Source organism: Artemia sp. Qi Xiang Cuo, chromosome 1, assembly GCF_049724085.1.
Source record: "Artemia sp. Qi Xiang Cuo chromosome 1, ASM4972408v1, whole genome shotgun sequence".
NCBI classification, from domain to species: domain Eukaryota; kingdom Metazoa; phylum Arthropoda; class Branchiopoda; order Anostraca; family Artemiidae; genus Artemia; species Artemia sp. Qi Xiang Cuo.
Genome location: NC_142794.1, coordinates 76558079 through 76575097, shown reverse-complemented (window position 1 = coordinate 76575097; position 17019 = coordinate 76558079). Strand labels below are relative to the sequence as shown.

The 17019-nt window shown below is 35.5% G+C and overlaps 1 protein-coding gene across 1 annotated transcript in view; it reads left to right on the top strand.

The window, feature by feature from the left end:
• Positions 1 to 17019, top strand: part of AdamTS-A (ADAM metallopeptidase with thrombospondin type 1 motif A) — a 646314-nt gene that overhangs the window by 15306 nt on the left and 613989 nt on the right. The window lies entirely within an intron of this gene.

Below are 17019 nucleotides of genomic sequence, written 5' to 3'. Positions count from 1 at the left end.
CACAAACTAGTGTTGGTGCAAACTCTTTAAACTAATTTCTTGCAATTTTAATTATCTGCTTTTGAAATACTGGTTTGGCACCAAAATAAAAAAAAACCACGTCATTCATGAAATTTGGCTTTTTTTTCACCGACAGATGTAACTATGATGTGGTTTGGGCATAAGGATTTGGATGAGAATTAAATTTGTCTTTTCCACCCTTGTCTTACAATATATACTTCCTGTGCAAATCTTCGGCATTTCGTTTTCGCGTAACCCTGAGGTTTTTATGTTTCAACCTAAAACCACAATTTTACTTTCATCCAGTAGCTAAGATTCAGGTTTATCCTTATACTGAATTACATTTTCAATTTTTTTATGAAGTTTTATTTTAAGTATTGAAAGAATAGAGCCTCAAAACAGGAGGAAACTGAGAATTTTACTAGTTCTAAAGAAAATTTAGATAATTTTCTAAGAAAAAGTCCAAGTGATGTCTCAGCAAATGAATAGATCTGAAACTTAAAAGGCCCAACGGTGTAAGCATCTTGCCCTGATGATAAAAGTAGCACCTTTAGACTTGTCACAAAATTGCATATTTCAGAAAATCACAAGCAAGAAATACACTGTAAAATCAAACAGTTCGTGGTAACGAACTGTAAATAAGGAGCGACCCGGCTCAATAGTAACCGAAATTCCAAAAAACGGAATTTCGATACCAATAGATACACCAAAAGAATCAGATTTTTATGTTGATTTCAAGTATATAAGTTTCATCACGTTAAGTCCTACTTATCAAAAGTTACTTGCCTGAGAAAATTTGCCTGATTTTTGAAAAAAGGGGGAAACCCCCTTAAAAGTCACAGAACCTTAAGGAAAATCACACCATCAGATTCAGTGTATCAGAGTACACTGATAAGCTCCTATCTGCAAAATGTTGAATTTTTTATTTTTTCCAAAAGAAATATGAAGGATGCTTGTTTTTTTTTTTTTTTTTTTTTTTTTCCAGGGGTGATCGTATCGACCCAGTGGTACTAGAATATTGTGGGAGGGCTCATTTGAACGGAAATTAAAAGTTCTAATGCCCTTTTTAAGTGACCAAAAAATGGAGGGCAACTAGGCCCCCTCCTATGCTAATTTTTTCCCCAAAGCCACCCGATCAAAATTTTGAGATAGCCATTTTGCTCAGCATGGTCGAAAAATATAATAATTATATGTCTTTCAGGATGACTTAATCCCCCGATGTCCCTGGGGGAAGGGCTGCAAGTTATGAACTTTGCCCAATGTTTACATATAGTATTGGTTATTGGGAAGTATACAGACGTTTTCAAGGGGGATTTTTTCTGATAGTGGGGAGGGGGTGGTGGTTCGGGGGTTACGTGGGAAGATCTTTTCATGGAGGAAGTTTTCGTGGGGAAGTGACATTGCTATGAAGGGGGCACCGGATTTCCCAGCATTATTTTAAAAAAAACAATCAGAAATTAAATAAAAAAAACAAGTTTTTCAACTGAAAGTAAGGTGCAGCATCAAAACTTAAAACGAACAGAAATTATTAGGTCTATGATTGGGTTTGAACCCTAGTTAATACCTCGCTCTGTAAGCCAAAGATTTCTTAGTACTTTCATAAGAGTTATTTATTCTAATTAACGGCCTTTGGGATTAAGATGTTATTTTTAAAGAATTGGATAAAAATTTGAACTTTAGCGTAAAGAGCAAGGTATTGACTAGGGGCGAACCCCCTATTATATGTAATATAAATATATGAATATAGAAGTTCATTACGTAAGTTAATTCGTAAGTTACGTATATTTATTACTAATAAAAACGTTCGTAAATAAAACTAAAAAACTTTTGGGAAAGCCATTTAACAAAAAAAAAGTAAAATTAATATGCCAATTTCGTTTTAATTATCCATATACGGTGAGCCAAAATCAAAACCTGTTTTAATCCAAAAATGATCAGAAGTTAAATAAAAAAAACAAGTTTTTTATTTAACTGAAAGTAAGGAGCGACATTAAAGCTTAAAACGAACAGAAATTATTCTGTATATGAAAGGGGTTGTCCCCTCCTCAACGCCTCGCTCTTTACGCTAAAGTTTGACTCTATCTCACAACTCTATTTTTTAAAACAATAAAAAAACTTTAGCGTAAAGAGCGAGGCGTTGAGAAGGGCACAACCCCTTTCATTTACGGAATGATTTCTGTTCGTTTTAAGTTTTAATGTTGCTCCTTACTTTCAGTTAAAAAAAAACTTGTTTTTTTTATTTAATTAACTTATAGCATCAAATGTTTTGAAGGCGTGATTCAGAAATGCTAATACTATTATACAACATTGAGAGTTAGTTATTTCTGATTATCTTTTTATTTTAAGAACCAGTGGGAATGAATAAAGGCCACATAATTACATAAGAAAATGAGTAAATTAATAAATGCCACCCACAAAACCTTCAATAATTCAGGATAAAAATCATTCAGTGGAGCCTTACGTCTCTTCCAAGTTCTAGCGATGTATTTAAACAAAACACTCAAGCCCTGGAAGAGGTGATACAAAATCATCTGGCCTGAATTTTGTCTTAGTTACATTTTTTATTAAAACCACCTTTTACCCGTTGTTATATTGAAATCAAGACATGGCCGTTGCTTTTTGGCAAGAAATATACCGTTGCTGCGCCCCTCAGACAGCTTTCCTGCCCCTAGACAAGGTTTGGGTGACTTTAATTGGTCTTCCGAGAAACAGCAATAAAGAAAAAAGTAAAAAAAAAAGAAAAAGGCCATCCATCATGCTTACTTGAATAATGTAGCTATTGCATGTTACTAGGTAGTATCTTCTTATGCTGAATGAAAGAAAGATTACGAGCAATATAAACTATCTCGATAAACAGTAAAGGTTATATCTTAGCTCTCGGCATAAAATTTGAAGATCTATGCTAAAACCATGTCTTCATTATGGGCTTTTCAGACGAAGTCCCCGTGGTTTTTGGTGCGTCTGTATTGATGCTTTGTAAGGCTTGAAGGCAAATAAGGTGCATCTGAAGTGACCCTTTTTCAGGGAATGGCAAATGCAATGAAAGGAAAGCTATTTTAACTTGGCCGACTTTGCCTGAAAAAGTCTTAACGAAGACAGGACTTAACTGTGTCTTGCCCATAGATTTATAGCTGGATTAGATCAGTGACGTAAATTCAAGGAAATTAGGAGGAGGGACAAAAATGTATTTGTCAAAATCTAGGAGATGCGATTGTATGTTTTTGCAATTTTCTTTAATACCTTTGAACTCTGATATCGTTGACCAAAAGACTGATGAATTAAGTGATGTAGAGGATGGCTTACCTTAGTATTGATCTTAAGGAGCAAATAAGCAGCAATGAAGTGGTATAATGGCTCAAAGCTTGAGAAAAGCCGTGACGTAGAAAGGTCAGAAGTAGATTGCGGGTCACATCCAAAGTGAAGCAACAAGTAGTTCTCTTGTAAAATATTTTCTAACAAACGTTTGAGCAAACCTTTTGTAATTAGTTGCCATATGATTCAGTAAACCAACAAAACGCAGGGTGCAACCCCAGAAGAGATCAAAATATTCTTCAACATGGTTAACGCGTTAAGCCAAATAACGCGTCAATGAAATCTTTATGCTAGTATGAAGTGTTCCCTGTTTCATCATCAGAATCAACTTCAAAGGCGTTCGTGATTACCAAACACTAAAAGTGGTATTTTTTTCGGAGTGGAGGGGGGGGGGGAGGGTAAAAGATGACCAACGTGACTATAAGCCCAATCTTTGGAGTACTTGAAACTTGTACATAACAGGTTGTTCAACGACAAGCTTGATCTTGAGATGTACCAGGGGCAAACCACCTATACAGTGCCAAAATAAGAATACTTGGTCTTGGTGCTGCAAATATTCACCGTCTCACTGAGACGGTGTTGTATGTCTCAGATTTTTACTTCCATATATGTTTAAGACATGTAATTTGCTGATAAAGTAACAACTGAGTAAATGTGGCCTGATAATAAAAAGCTGTCTGGGTATGACACATTTTTCACTTAAGTCATATCTCTGACCACTCAGGTCGGATGATAGCAGTCACGAAGAAATACGACAACGAGCCTCTGTTACTTGCATCAAATCGTGAAAGGATAGACGAAGGAACAATTGCAAGATATTGTGGTAAGAACATAAAGATTGGCTTAGAAATCAAGTGCTGTGAATTCATCAAGTTCTAAGTTCATTAACTTAATAGGGGGGGGGGGACATCAATTACCATGGGATCTCGTATTGATGATTTACAGCCTGGACAAAGAAATAGTCAGTGCGTCATGTTTGTCATATCGTTGATGTTGATCGTTCTAACGGTTTTCTTGAACTGCTGGCTAGCGAAAACATAAGGTAATTAAAGCAGCAAAAAGTAACAGGTAACGGTAGTGACAATAAAAAACATTGATTTATTTCAAAGTGCTGAAGAAAACATCCTGCTTTAATGTGGCTAACTCTTTGCTGAATACCCTTATTTGGTGAAGAGACTTCATTACACTAAGTCTGAAGGCTTCAATCAGCCAAAGTGATTTTGAGCTCTATCTCGTGAGTTCCCTAGAACAGGCATTTATTCATCTAAATACGAAATCTGAAGAATGCTCTCAGGTATCAAAACTCAGGTTGCGACAAGAAGGCTCCATGGTATTGTGCACAATACGTAATTTTCGATGTCTTATTGGTGACAAAAACTACTTCAATTCGTTTCATTTGTAAATTTATTTTAAACCGTTTGTTGTGTGAAATAAAGGTGTGACACAAAAATACTTTTTTAATAAAAATCGACTTTTCCAAGGATTAAGACCGAATGTCCACCCCCGTGGGTTTCCGATAAGGGGAGGAGGGGGATTCCTTTGGAGAAAGTATTTGAAATCCAAACATTTTCTGACAATGACCATATGCTTTGATAATTCTACGTCATAAAGTCAAACTTCGGGTCTTAGGAGGTTAAGCCTCAATGGTGAATTAGTTATATTTGAAATGACTGTTCTCAGTGAATGTCAAATGTGGTGAAGGAAAAGCTGTTTTCACTCGGCCAACTTCATCTGAAAAGCTATAAAAAAAAAGCCCTGAATAAATTGCCTGAATATATTAGTGGCGTATATTAGAGTGAATTCAAGGAAAATCAAGGGGTTGCTATTTTTCGTTTTTCTAATTTTTTTAATTAAAAAAAAATATAAAATGAACAAAAATAATTAAGTATTTTTTCAAAATCTGGGGGGGGGATCTTAGGGGGCAACTGTCATCCACCCATTTGACGCGAATGAGAGAGATACAGGATATATAAAAAGAATTGCAATACGCGAAAGGGTTAAAAAACCCAACATCTAACAAGGGTAACCAATTAAAGGTTTAGAAATATTACCCCTAAGCGACCGGTTTTGCCTGAATCAAACACTTTACAAAGTTTTTGCTGGTGGTTTGGAAGGAATTCGCAATGGTGCCGCAAAAACACATGTTGTCTGTAGTTTATTGCATACCAACAAGTCTGTTCTATAGCCTTAATTTAAGAACGGCCTTCAAAATGTTTATTTACGTAAGGCTAGCACCAAAAATTGAAATCCGTTTTGACATGGCAAAAGGCAGGCTGTTCTTTTTGCATATTTTTATGGCCTAAATGTGTTGAGTGGTAGAACACACGCCCTTTTTGTATATACATATATTTATATATATATATATATATATATATATATATATATATATATATATATATATATATATATATATATATATATATATATATATATATATATATATATATATATATATATATATATATATATAATATATATATATATATATATATATATATATATATATGTATATATATATATATATATATGTGTGTGTGTGTGTGTTTCGGTCTATTCTTATTTTCATCTAAAGCAGATCAAGTCAGTTTAACCAAAATATCTTTTGCGAATCACAAGAAAAAATATAAATTTTATGGAAGATCTTTGGAGAATTCTTATACGAAAGCTTTACAAAAATTCTATTGTATTATATTTTAGGGCGTTCTCACAAAGCGTTTTTCTTTCTTTCTTTTCTTGAAGTATAAACAGAACATGCGAAACAAACAGAATAGAAGAAAAAGCCTCCCTTGATAGTACAATGCTTAAACACAACAAAAGGTTATCCTCTTTAAAAGGAGAAAAAAAACTCCAATAGTACTTAGTTTAGTGCAAGATGGGATTAATCAAACTGAACATTACAAGACAAAGCTTCTTTTTTTTTATGATAAGGGATAAAATCACTTTAACTGTAACGCCCCTATTGTAGGGGCATACCCCACATGGGATGCTTATTTAAGGGAAAAATTTTGAGAGTGGTCTAGAACTGTTCTTATTCAGCGTATTAAGCGCCCCTCTCCCCTACTCCCTCGCCCTGGGCAGGCTTTTAAGGGCAAATACGAGAATATTTATGGGCAAGCTAATGGGTTGTTAGGACTTCGATAGTGATTAGGAATTCTCTTTTTGAATGATAACAGTCATTTGTCATGGAAACTAAAAGGCTAGAAGCAAAGGCGCTAAAGAAATAAATAGAAGATACGCTAGATATTTTTCACACAAATTGTGTTAGTATAATTTTTGGCATAAAGTTTAGTGACGAGGTGCCAAGCGCCATTTCTTATGAACAAAGTGGTTTGATCCCTCACATTACATGTGTCTTGACAGCGTTTTGGATGATCTGAACATTTTCTCAGCATGGACTAAGCTCTTATCCATAGATAAACTTTATTAAGCAGCTCACTATGGGCTTGAGGAAACCATGATTCCCCTGGTCAGACCTGGATGGTGTTATTAAAACTGACTGAAGACCTTCAAAGAGTTTTTTGAGAGGTGCCCAATAACGACTTCCTTCTTCATCATTTTAAATGTCCTGATTCAACAACAATCGAATAAAAAAAAGAAACTTTTGTTGAATTTTAGATTAAATTTTGCTGCTTTTATCAACATCTGTTTTGTGTCCTTAATTTTTTGTTCTATTTCCCACGCCTCGCATTTTTCTCTATTTTTTATCCATTCTACTTACACTGACGATGGTATAGTGGTAAAGGTGTATCTAGGTTTTTTTTTCAGGGGTGGGGGGTTGCGGGTAGGTGAGTTTACAAAAGAAAACTTAAAAAACGCGTCGAAAATTTGTTTTATGCCTTTTTATTCTGTTTTTACGAGTCGGACAACAGTTTTTATTGTGTGGGGGGGGGGAAGTCAAATCCCGTAACCCTTCTGGATATGGCCTTGTATAGCGTATATTTTTGCCGAAATGTACCACGCATATTTTGTTCCCTGGCTGAAAACTTTCCTTGTTTTTTGTTTCCTCTGGTTTGGTTGATTATCATTTCTAGCTTGTTTAACCTCCAAATTTATTTACTAATTGAACTATCATTCTACAGCAAAAATCCAACTAATATAAGTAGGCAGGACTTCTAAAAGTACAAAAATTAATCAATGCTTACCTGCCAAGCTCACATGGTCTTAAAATACTAAAGACTTCAAAATAAAAACAGTCTTTGATCTATTTATTCCTGAAGAACACGATTCTTTTACATTTTTCTTTTGGTTTTTTCAAAATTTAGAAGTTTCTAAAGTAGTACCACATAACCGTCAGCGTCTTCGCGATTAACCATGAAAATAGAAAAAGGACCACTAATCAGTTAAATGTGACAACAGTTTCTGTCCATAAGAATTCAACGATTGACAATTTGTTGATTCCAAAAGACAACTTCAAAGGAACGCTACAAGCTGTTGAACTACCACATTTTTTAGCCTATTTTTTCAAATTTTTAGCACGCGTTTATTTTGTTATAAACTGTCACCCATTGCTTCCAAAAAGCACATAACGACACATACATGTATCTTTTATTAAAAATTGAACTTCCGATTTTTTATGATACTTAAAACGGTTATTTCAGTCTCCACTTAGCCAGTTCATACAGCCAGGTTTCATTTTCACTGACTTCGGTACTTTAAAAAATTCAGGGAGAGGAGGCGAACTGTAATTGCCAAGTCTAGGAAGAGGGCGAGCAATGTTGTTGATTATCCGGTTTGTTCAATGTAAATACCCGTCCAAGTGTTCTTCGAAATTTGGGGAAAGGGGTAAATATCCCCTCCGCCCAGTTTACGCCCCTCCTAGAAAGAGTATCATACACACAGAGTCAACGTTGTGCAATTTTTTCTCTCGTACTCTGGAAACAACCTTACATTATGTTCTATGCTTTCAGGCTTGTTTCATGTGAATAGAAATTCGCATATTGAACGAAAAGAGTTTTATCCAAAAGGGCATTAGGGAGATCATGATCAATACAAAAAGAAGAAACCCCATGTGTTAGCCAGCTTAATAATCTAAAATAAAAATATAAAAAAGAATGAAGACTGAGCGAAACGAATGAAGAATGAACGAATTCAGTCTATGACAAAAGATTGCATACTAGTAATTTATATTATTTTCTGAGTTATATTATTCCGATTATAACTCAAAAATATTGGCTTTACGTCTGGAAGCACCGACAAATTAAGTTAAAAAATCAGATTTAACATAATTTTTCGGAGTCTTAATTTCTGCCAACATTAATGAGACATCAATAAGAGAGTAAAATTAAGATAATCAACAGTGTAGTCAATTAAGAGGACCCATTTTTCCCCTGGAGATTTTGAAAATATGTTTCTATGGTATTCCCGTTGAAAAATGGTTTGTTTTGGAATTTCATCGAAAAAAAAAACACCAAAATTGCGTCCCTCGATTTTGAAAAACACATCTTGCCCTCTTCCTATTTCTACGTTTCTGAAAATTGACACCACTGTAAACGAATAAAATTTTCAAATTTAAACTCAAGTACCACTAATTGCGAGCTTTCATGGGCAGCGCAATAGCGCTGCCTAAGTCAGGGAAACTTCGAAAAGGGCTTATTCGATTGGAAATTGGAGTGGCTAGTGCCCTTTTTAATAGACAGAAGAGATTGGAAGGCAACAAGCACCCCTTAAACACCCAGCATTTCCCCAAACAGATCCAATCAAAATTTTGAGATAGCCATTTTGCTCAGCGTAGTTTATTTCCAGCTAGAAAATGTTTTTGAGGAGGACACTCCCCCACAACCCTCAGGGCGAGGGCTGTAAGTTATGCCCTGGGGGCATATAAGATTTTTATAAAACATGTTGTCGTAGAAACTTCAATAAAGGCTCATTCGATTGGAAACTCATAGGGCTAGTGCCATTTTTTATAGTTGAAAGTGATTGAAGGGCAACTAACCCCCCTCTCATGCCCACATTTTCCCCAAACGCATTCAGTCAAAATTTTGAGATAGCCATGTAGTTCAACGTAGTTGAAAGTTCTGGAAATTTGGTCTTTCAGGATGACAACCCCCCACAGTCCTCATGGCAAGGGTTATAAGTTATGCCCTGGGGCATATAACGTTTTTATAGTAAGGGTTGTCGTAGAAACTTCATAAGAGGCTCATTCGATTTTAAAATGAAATGGCTAGTACACTTTTTAATAGTCGAAAGTGATGGGAAGGCAACTAACACCCCCTCCACACCCACTATTTATCCAAACACATCCAATAAAAATTTTGAGATAGTCATTTTGTTCAACATAGTTGAAAGTTATGGAAATTAAGACTTTGAGGATGATAACCCCCTCAGAGCCCTCAGGGCAAGGGTTTTAAGTAATACCCTGGGGTATATAAGGTTTTCTATTGAAAGCTTTTTTTTATAGAAACTTGAAAAAGGGTGCATTTGATTGGAAATTCAAAGAGCTAGTGACCCTTTTAATAGTCAAAAGTAATTGGAGAGCAACTAATCCCCCTTTCACGCCCACCATTTCCCCAAACACATCCAATCAAAATTTTAATATAGCCATTTTGTTCAACGTAGTTGAAAGTTATGGAAATTAGGTCTTTGAGGAAGAAAACCCCCCACCGTCCTCAGGGCAAGGGCTATAAGTTATGCCCTCGGGGCGTATAACGTTTTTATAGTAAGGGTTGTCTTAGAAACTTCATAAGAGGCTCATTCAATTGGAAATTGAAATGGCTAGTGCACTTTTTAATAGTCGAAAGTGATTGGAAGGCAACTAGCACCCCTTCCACGCCTAATATTTATCCAAACACATCCAATAAAAATTTTGAGATAGCCATTTTGTTCAACATAGTTGAAAGTTATGGAAATTAAGACTTTGAGGATGATAACCCCCTCAGAGCCCTCAGGGCAAGGGTTATAAGTAATACCCTGGGGTATATAAGGTTTTCTATTGAAAGCTTTTTTTATAGAAACTTGAAAAAGGGTGCATTTGATTGGAAATTCAAAGAGCTAGTGGCCTTTTTAATAGTCGAAAGTGATTGGACGGCAACTAACCCCCCTTTCACGCCCACCTTTTCCCCAAACACACACAATCAAAACTTTAGATTGCCATTTTGTTCAACGTAGTTGAAAGTTTTTGTAATTAGCTTTCTAAAGATGACGATCCCCCCTCACAGACCTCAGGGCAAGGGTTCTAAGCTATGTCCTGGGGGCATATAGGATTCTTAAAGAAAGCGTTGTTGTAGAAGTTTTAAAAAAGGGTTATTCGATTGGAAACTGAAACGGCTACTGGCCTTTTTAATAGTCAAAAGCAAATAGAGGACAAATAACCCCCCTCTCACGCCCAACATTTACCCAAACACATCCAATCAGAAATTCAAGATAGCCACTTTTTCAACGTAGTTGAAAGTTGTGGAAATTATGTCTTTGAAGATGACAACCCCCCCATCCCTCAGGGCAAGGGTTATAAGGTACGCCCTGGGAGCATATCAGGTTTTATAGAGAGTGTAGTCGTAAAACTTCGAAGAGGGCTCATTCAAAGGAATATTGATAGCGCCAGTGCCCTTTTTAATAGTTGAAAGTAATTGGAGGGCAACTAGCCCCCTCTCACGCCCATTCATTTTGTAACGTAGTTAAAAGTTCTGGAAATTAGGTCTTTGAAGATGACAACCCCCTCAGAGCCCTCTGTCCAAGGGTCGTAAGTTATACCCTGGGGACATATAAGGTTTTTCTAGAAAGTGTTGTCGTAGAAACTTCAAAAAGGGCTCATTTAATTGGAAATTGAAAGGGCTAGTGCCCTTTTTAACAGTCGAAATGGAATGGAGAGCCACTAACCCTCCTCTCACGCCCACCTTTTCCCCAAACAATTCAATTAAAATTTAGATATAGTTATTTTCTTCAATGTCGTTGAAAGTTCTAGAAACTATAATTTTGAGGATAACAACACCCCCCTAAAAACCCTCGGGGCAATGGTTGCAAGTTATTCCCTGGGGGTATATAAGCTTTTTATAGAAAGCGTTTTCGTAGAGACTTCAAAAAGGGCTTATTCGATTTGTAGTTGAAAGGGCTAGTTTCCCCTTTAATAGTCGAAAGTGATTGGAGGACAACTAGCCCCCCTCTCAAGCTCACCATTTCCCCAAATACATCCAATCAAAATTTTGAGATAGCCATTTTGTTTAACATAGCTGAAAGTTCGGGAAATTAGGTCTTTTAGGATGATACTCCCCCCCAGAGCCCTTAAGGCTAAGGTTGTAAGTTATGCCCTGGGGGCATATAAGTTTTTTTTTTTATAGAAAATGGTGTCGTAGAAACTTAAAAAAAAGGCTCATTGAATTGGAAATTGAAAGGGCTAGTGCCATTTTTCATAGACTAGTCGAAACTGATTGGAGGGTAACTAACCTCCTTCTCACGCCTACCATTCCCCCAAACACATCCAAACAAATTTTTGAGATAGCCATTTTTTCAACGTAGTTTAAAGTGCTAGATATTATGTTTTTGAGGAAGATAACCCCCCCACACCCCTCAGGGCAAGGGTTGTCAGTTATGCCCTGAGGGCATATAAGGTTTTATAGAGCGTTGCAATAGAACCTTCGAAAGCTTCGAAGGCCTAGTGCCCTTTTTAATAGTCAAAAGTGACTGGAGGAAAACTAACACCCTTCCCAAGCCCACCATTTCCCCAAAAACATCCAATGAAAATTTGGAAAAAAACCATTTTGTTCAACGTAGTTTAAAAGTCTAGAAATTATGCCTTTGAGGATGACACTCCCCCCCCTATAGCCCTCTGCGCAAGGGTCGTAAGTTATTCCCTGGGGGCATGTAAGGTTTTATAGAAAGCGTTGTCGTAAAAACTTCAAAAAGGACTGATTCGATTGGAAATTGAAACCGCTAGTGCCCTATTTAATAGTCGAAAGTGACTGGAGGGCAACTAATGCTCCTCTCAAGCCTACTATTTCCCGAAACACATCCAATCAAATTTTTTAGATAGGCATTTTATTCAACGTAGTTGAAAGTTTTGGAAATTAGGTCTTTGCCAGCGTTGTCGCATAAACTTCAAAAAGGACTCATTCAATTGGGCATTGAGAGGGATAGTGCCCTTATTAATAGTCAAAAACCATCGGAGGGCGAATGCTCCCCCGTACCCATCATTTCCCCAAAGACTTATGAACAACACATTGATATAGCAATTTTATTGAACGCAGTCGAAGGGTCCGGAAATTATGTTTTTGAGTATAACAACCTCCGACAGCCCCCAGGGTTAAGGTTGTAAGTTATGCCCTGAGGGCATATAATGTCATATAGAAAGTGTTGTCGTAAAACTAATAGAAAGTTTTATATATCCATTCTATTCAAAAAAGTCTAAATATCATATAACAAGATTTTTGGGGTTGAAACAAACCCCAGAGATTAGGGGTAAGGGTTGTAAGTTAAGCTCAGGGGGTATTAAAGGTTTTTATGGATGGGATGGTTGTTTAACTTCAGAAGAGGATTAGTCTGTCTCCCTGAAAAAGACTATGTCAATATAAAACAACAAAAATTAATCAAAAAACGTTTTGCACAAAATAAGATTTTCAAAAAAATGTGAAGAACTCCATTAAACCAAAAATGAACAAAAATAGAATCAAATAATCTACTAAGCATACAACTACCACAAATTAGTATCAATAAATAAATGAAATCCAAAATAAACAGAAATTAAAATAAGTTAAACTCAAAACGAGCGGAGATTAATCTGAGTAGGTTTCTAAACCTTATACTTTCTAAAAGCCAGAATATAATTTGTACTTTACTGAAAAAAAAATCTTTTTTTAATATTTTCCCTTATAACTTTAAGAAAACAAAAATTAATTAAGATTTTAAGGAATAAATATCAGCATATGTAGGTCTATATTAAACTTACAATGCAAACTTTTTTTGGTAAATTCATTTGAATTTTTTTCAGATAAGTACAAATTATTCTGGCTTTTAGAAAGCATAGGGTTTAGAACCCAACTCAGATTAATTTCTGCTCGTTTTGAGCTTGAATTATTTTAATTTCTGTCTGTTTTGGGTTTCATTTATTTATTGATACTGATTTGTGGTAGTTGTATGCTTGGTACATTATTTGATTTTATTTTTTTTCCATTTTTGGTTTAATGGAGCTCTTTACTTTTTTGAAAAACTTATTTTGTGCAGAAAGTTTTTTTGATTAATCCACAAAACTGATTATTTTGATAAGAAAATTCCAATAAAAATTTCGAAAATCTTGGTTCAGCATCGATATTTCCGTAGACACTAGATTGGATTGAGGCCCCCTTCCATGCCCCCTTTTTCTCGATCAAACAATCGAAATTTTGAGAAGGACCTATTGTTCAGCATAGTTGAAAAGTCCAGCGTCTATACCTCTAGAGATTATGCGACCCCCATAGCCCCAGAAGAAAGGGCAAATGGACTTTGCCCATTGTTTACATATAGTATTTGTTATTGGGAAACATACAGACATTATATGAAGGCGAGATGATTTTCAGCAGGGGGTCATTTTCCAAGAGAAAACTTTTTCGTTGCAAGGACAGTTTCCTGGGGATTTTCAAAGGGAAATGTTATATGGGGGGAATTTATCAGCATTCATATTAGGGATTCGATTTATTTGTCTTACTCCCTTCGGTGACCCAATTTTACATGTGGAGATGTTCCGCAGGAATTGTCCAGGTGAAATTTTCTGTACAGTCATAATTGTCTGGGAGGCGGTGGAGAAATTGTCCACGGGATATTTTTTTTTGGTGGGAGAAAACTTTCTACTATTTGGGTGAGGGTTTCCAGAAATATTTTCCAAGGAAGAGGGAAAAGGGTTTCAGGTATGATTTGAGAAACGATCAGAAAATAATGATAAAAAAAAACGGTTTTCACGGAGAGAAGAGGCGGATTTCCCAGCATTATTTGAAAACCAATCAGAAATTAAACGAAAATATTTCAACTGAAAGTAAGGAGCAACATTAAAATTCAAAACGAACAGAAATTATTCCATACATGGGGGGGGCTGCACCCTCATCAATGCCTGTGTCTGTATGCTAAAGTTCGACTTTTTGTTCCAGTTCTTTGTTCCACTCCTGAAAAACAGGGGCCGTTGAGTTGAAATAAGAAGCTTTCTTAAAGTACTTAAAAACTTTAGCGTAAAAAGTGAGGGATTGAGGAAGGGATAGTGCTCCTCATATACCGAACAGTCTTTGCTCGTTCCAAGTTTTAGCAGTACTCCTTACTTTCAGTTGAAGAGCCTTGTTTTTATTTAATAATGCAACAATGTACCTACTATACAGAATATAATAAGAAATATCAAAACTGGAAATACATTTTTTTCTGTTTTACAAATTCAATTCTTGTTTCAGGAATGGGACTTATCTCTTATACCCCTCTCACTCAAGAAGTGAAGTTAGGTGGATCCTACAGAAACATTCCTAAGCATGATAAAGATAAGATACTTTAGTAACAAAATTATGGAAACTACAACAGCTAATTATGGAAATCAGGCCCCCTAGAGTGTATTGTATTAAACACCTAACTTAACCAAAATAGCAACTGAAATATTTATTCAAAATATCCCTACAATGTAGTGTACATACACTCTCTCATGCTAAAGTGAAAGAAACTACAGAAAGGAACCGGTTCTGTCTGACAAAGAACTTGAGTTTGGTGGGTATAAGAGATAGGCACCCATGCAGGAACGAATATGGATACAAAGTCTATTTGAAATACTGTATTTTTTCCCTTTAGAATACCTCTTTCCTTGCACTTGTTTCAGCATACTTGCTCTCGTCTTTTTCTCTCGTCACCTATATCTCCAAAGTGCAAAAAAAGATTTAGTACGGACGTACGCCCTGGTGGATTATCAAAATGGGTACAGGCTTATATTTCTAATAGCTCTGCATTTTATGTTTCGGATTTCAACAATTCACCAATTTGCCTTCAGCTTTTGATTAACAATTCAACGTGTGCTGGAATCTATTCCATAAATTTCGAATTTCCTTTTATGTAAATAAATGGAACTCCACTGATGTAAATGAATGGGTCTTCATTGATGTAAATAAATCCTCGGATCTGCTTTAGACTATGCTAAAAAGTGACTCTACCGTCAACTCGTCAACGACTAAAATTATTCTGTCAAAAATAAGTAAACAAAGCTTCAGAAGAAACGCGAATTTAGTCACCTTACGTTGCGTAGTGGAAGGAGGTGAGCAAACTGAGCATAGTTTTGCCGGTTTATTCCCGCGTGTCGTAAGGAATGATCTTCTTAAGTCATATTGCAGTCAATTTTTTCTCTAAAGATTATAGAAAATTAATAGAATTTTAGTCGAACAATTTTTTACACTAGACTGTCTTATAGTTACTGCCTGAGGTTTACTGCGAGGTATGTTTACATTTATTTACTTGTTATTCTGAGCTTTATAGCCACGAAACTGCCCTTAAAGATCAGGCTGGCTTCCCTATAAAGTTGATAATGAAGTATTTTTTAAGAGCATTTAAACCTGTGCTGTCAATAACGGAGAGTCTGATGTATAAAGTTTAAGCAAAATTTTCGGTACTCATGTGTTATATAATACACACTCGAGAAAATGTATCGCGAACATGAGACAATACCCAGTTTTCACGGTGTTTATACCAGACAGTTAGCTTCGGCTCGGTGGGAAACTAAATTGTAGCTATATTTCAATTACAAATTTAGTTGTTATTTTGGTTAGATTAGGTTAGTGTAGGTTACATATTTAATATAATGCGCTCTTGGCAGCCCCCCTCCATAATTATTTGTTGTGGTTTTCATAATTTTGTTGCTAAAGTATTGTATTTTCATCATATTTTGTTTTGTTTCATTAGCATTCACCAAACTTCACTTGTCGAGTGTGTATTTTATAACACATAAGTACCAAATTCTCTTCTATTCATTTTTTTGGCTTAATTTTTTTTTCTTCATTTCGATATACATGTCACCAAAATAATTCTCAAAACGGGTGCATGCTTATATTTCTACCAGGCGCTACATTTTATGTTGCCAATTTTCGCAATTCACCAATTTGCCATCAACTTTTGATTTTAATTTCAATGTGCAAATTTAGGTTGAGCCTCACCATGAATAGTGCAACAAGTTTGATGAGGCGTTTATATCTTATGATGCTTGTAGGGGACCACGGGGTAGAACGAGGTGCTAAGTTTAAGATGATTTTTATTAATTAGAAGGAGTCAATATAAAAGGCTACAAAATTTTATAAAAGTACATTATATTGTTGTAAACAAAGTTTCACACTCATATTGTAAGAAGTGAACACAATTATTATTTATTTAATTAAAATATAAAAAAGGCCAAGTACCCCGTTCCACCCCATATCCGGGGCAGAACGGGGTGGTAGTTAAAACAGTTTTTAAAAGGCTTAAGTCATTCTTAAGTCTTCTTAATTTTTTTAAAGTTCCGTTTTTAAAAGGCCAAGCACCCCGTTCCACCCCATATCCGGGGTAGAACAGGGTGGTAGTTAAAACAGTATATCCAAACAAGTAAAACTGTTATTTGGCTTTTGATTTATTTTGATTAAGGGGAACAAAACTATTTTGAACATATTCTTTCATCAAGTTAATCTGATTCTGATTTATTAAATTAATTAATTAGTCTGATTAATACAAATAAAACTATAACTTGGTTTTTTATCCATTTTGTTTGAGGCAACAAAACTAGTTTAAACATATTCTTTTATCAAATTAATCTCATTCTGA